Below are 4,560 nucleotides of genomic sequence, written 5' to 3'. Positions count from 1 at the left end.
TACCAGGCAGAGAAGTCGTATCCTCGAGGATTAATCTTGGGATTATTCCTGAAGGGTTTTTTATTAATGAAATGGGAGATATTGAAAGCTTGATTAATTAATAGATCTTCTCCTTCGGCACTAGGAAAGAAAGAAAGCTTCTTGTTTGCCCTCTTTAGGGATTCAATTGGTCTGAGGAAGCAATGGGTATCTGTGCCTATTGTGAAGAGGATTAAGATCTTAGTATCATTAGCTTGTAGTCGAGCGTCGTCAATGACTTCATCATTGACTTGATTTAATATGCGAAGAACTGGTGGAGCCGGTGGTGCTATTGCAGGACTTTTCCCTTTATCTTGAGCAGTAGCATGGGAAGAAGAAGCTGCCATTGTAAAATGAAGGAAAGAGAATGCAAAGTTGAGGATTTTATAATATAAGAGGGATGCAGAGAATGATGAGTTCAGGAAGAGTTTGAACAAAGGGGAGATTGGTGAATTTAAGGTGTTACTATAGCCGTTACTGTAGAAAGAATGCGAAAAGGGATAACTTCGCGTGGAAGTTGAAGTGAAAGGAAGGAGAAGCGTGTGTCTTGGGGAACGTGTCGAGTGGGTCAGTATTGATGGGAGGTTAAATGATAGTTATTATCGATTTTAAAATTGAAGTTCGAATTTGGATTAAGTGTTTTATCTTCCGATAAAGTTATCGAAGACAAACACATTAATCCAAAGGGGCAATTTGTTGATCGGAAAAAATATTTTCGACAAGGGTGAATTGTTCGAATTGATAAAGTGGTCGAAAGCATAAGCAGTGACACGTGTGCAAGTGTTAGGTGAAGGTTCTTAGCATGGATTCGATTTCGAGGCTTCCTGATAAATCGAGCGAGTCAATCGAATGGGATACTTGAAGTGATTATTCGAAAAAGATTGATTCGAATAGTTGTAGTAATAAAGATGTTAAGAAGTTTTCCATCACGCGAGGAAATTACGGGAATGTGGACAATCAAAAGGCGGGAACACTTACCAAGGAGAAAGTATTCGAAATTTCAAACTCATAGTTAATTGTAATTAATTATAATTAATTGTCAGTTACTAAAGGTAGATTATAAATACTAAGAAGTCTTAGGAAATTAGGGTTGAAATTCTACTTCAGAAAATACTCAAGCACACTCACATTCCTAATGAATTTCTGAGTCTGTATTCGAGTTCAATTTCTGTAGGGTTCCTTCCATGTTTTTAATTTCCCATTTACATTTTTTTGTAAACTTTATTTCTCAAGTAAATTTATCTTTGAAGCAATCTTTAATTTCTTTGTCCAATTTACATTTCAGCATCTTTAATTTCTATGTCAAAAGTCTTTTGATTGAGTCGAAGGCATTTTATTGCTTTGTCTAATTTCAACACATTTTCTTTGTTTTCAGTTTAATATTTTTCTTTTCGAAAATTTTATTTTGTCATCTTTTATCTTAAATTACATAATTTAATTTGTCTTTATTTCCAAATCCTATCTAATTAAAGACACTTTGATACACTTTTAAAAAATTAATACATGTAAAGAGGAGTAGGTTTCGCTCCCAAATCACTAAATATCGAACCACTATCAATTTGCTAAAAATCGACAAAACAGATAGGCTTTAAAGAACTTAGAATATCAAATGAATAGAAAATGAGAATTCTTGCGTACATGGATGAAGCCTTCAATATGGTATAGGATTTGTGTATTATACATTTATTCAGTTATGTTGGTTGAGAGTAGAGAATTAGTTAATGAAAGGTATGAATGACATAAGATTCTGTTAGTTATTAGTTAGTTAGAATTCTGTTAGTATCTGAACTGGCAACACTTATCAACACTACAAGTATTTGTAGCCTAGGTCAGATTTTTAAGGTTTAATGAAAATTGGATTAACGTAAATCTCACAATAGACCCTAATTAAAAATTAATGAAAACATGGACAAAATCTGCTATATTTGGGTAAAACTAAAATGAATTTTTCCTGATAATGCCTTTTTCTTTTTCAATAAACTAATAAACAAGAAGAACATTAATGTAATATTTATCACATGGTTATTACTTATTAGTAGTTTATTGACAACTGGCTTGGTCCCTAGACTCAGAAATTTGGCACAAGATATGCTAGACAAACTTTAGGGTTGTCATCCTCTTTCATTTTTTTTGGGCACGTGGATATCAAGAAGAGTATGGTCTATCGATTGATGATACTTTGGGGGGCATAACAGTCAAATGGATGGTACTAAAGAGGCAATTAATGTGAGTGGAGTAACCTATGATGTAACACTGACACGGACACGGAATACGACACGATATAGGACACATCGATACGCAAATTTTAAAATTTTACATGACACGGAAATACGTATACATATAAAATATAAAGTATTTTTTAGATAAATCGTAATGATATTTTGATATTTTATTAATATTAAAATATAAATCAAATTTTTTAATTATTTTTAATGTCTTATTTTAATTATATCAAGTATTTAAAATATTTTTTATTTTAATAAATGATAATATATATTATATCTAAATTTATTTTAAAAATATATGTTAAGAATAAGATTGGATACGCTAACACGTAATGGTATTTAGATGTGTTCAGACGTGTCCGGAGAAGAATTTTTTTTTATTAAGACACGATTGGACACAATAGATACGCGTGTCGGACAAGTGTCGATAAATGTCGTGTTCGAAATATATCTGATGGACACGACAACTCAGTGAAGTGTCCGTACTTCATAAGGAGTAATCCTTAAATGTTTCCATGCCCAAATTAGCATTATACTCATTCATCTTTTTTATGTTTTTTTTTTGTGTACCGATATTTTTCAAGTATGATAAATTAAGTAGTAATTCGTTGTGGGTCAAAATTCATTTTATTTAAGAGTTTATTATTGAACAATAAATTATTTAAGTGGACTAATGAATTAACTATTAAATTAATAATTTTCATCTTTTTTATATTAAAACTTAAAACTGTGTGAGACAATTCAAACTTTTTTTTTTAATATGATTCTTCCTTTTGGACAAAGTATATCTAAGTGTTTTTGTGTTTTTCAATATTCTGATTTTGTCTTTAAAATTTAAAATATTTTAATTTTATTTGAGTGTTTCTAAAATAAATAAATATTATTGATTTTTAATGGAAAATGTCGGTCATTATTATATATTATTATTCTTAAATTATCGTGAACTTTTTCTCTTATTATAAAAAATAATAAGGATAGAAGATAATTAAAAAAATTACACAAAAAAGAGTAACATTTTTCATTACATGGAAGAGATAATTAATACTAATCCCCTATAATACTAATTAGATTTTTCACGATAATAAACAGTGGACATATATATTCTTTTATCCATAAATAATGTGAAACGAAATAAAGTTGTTTATGTATTTCGTCATTTACAATAATAGATGTTTCATTACTACCACATGAGTATGAAAACAATATAATTTTGAATAGTGTAGCATTATTATCTTTTGAATTTTCATATAATTTTTATTAACTATTCTTTATTTACTACGAATCCTATCAAAACAGGTAAAGTTTTTGTTCCAAATATTGTTATCTATATGATGATTTTTCATAAACAGACGCATCACAGTAGCTAACCGGTACATATATGCACCACTGCTAAGTTCTACGTAATAAATTGATAGGACATAGAGTGTTCATCTTAATTGCTATTGTAGAGGATCAATACAAATTGGTACTTTTTCTTTAAGGACTAATTAATACGAAGTCAAAATTTTCATAAGCTAATTGTTACTTTATTCAACATTTTTTTTTTTGTTGTATCATTTAATTTGATGGTGAATGTTATGGTGCCTAAAAAATATTGCCTATTTACTAAAAAAGGTTAAAAAATAATATTTAATTTAAAAGATATAACAATAAATAATTTTTAAATAATTAAAACTTACTATAAAAGATAAGTTAGGCAAAATTTAGACACCAACTCATAGGCACCATAGAATTGGCCTAATTTAATAGACTAAAAATTAATCTATGTAGTTCTAAGCTCCATTTAAACAACTTAAACAATTACCCCTTGTGACAAGACACAAGACACTAACTTATAATTATTTTCTTCTCCACCCATTTTTTTTCCTTTTGGGTACTACATCTCCGCTCAATTAATATTTGAAAATAGTGTCACAACATGGATAAATAAAAATGTTTGATGCACATGGCTTGGGCCAAAATATACGTTGAAGTAAAATGGGGGGTCCACTTTGGAAGTGGATTAAGGAATCTTGCATCTGGCTGGTGCACTGAGGTCTGGCAAATGGGCCCAAAGTCAGTCAAAAAAGTCAAAAAATGGATCAACTTGTTAAGTGGGCTTCTCTCAAAAGTAGCCCAAACTCGTTGGCCACATGCTCCCACGTGACCAACAGCAAAGGCCATTGTTCAGTGCTGCACCAATAGTCTTACACAACAATACCCGTATCTCCCAAGAAAATCACATGTAGGTAATTGGTCTTAGCATGATTTGTAGTTTATTATAAACTTTTATTTTTTTAAATATTAAGTCTCGTTTGTTATTGAATTTCGTCTGTAA

The sequence above is a fragment of the Arachis ipaensis genome, chromosome B09 (genome assembly GCF_000816755.2).
Source record: "Arachis ipaensis cultivar K30076 chromosome B09, Araip1.1, whole genome shotgun sequence".
In the NCBI taxonomy this organism is placed as follows: domain Eukaryota; kingdom Viridiplantae; phylum Streptophyta; class Magnoliopsida; order Fabales; family Fabaceae; genus Arachis; species Arachis ipaensis.
The sequence above is the reverse complement of the archived record's forward strand: the minus strand, read 5'-3'. Positions refer to the sequence as shown.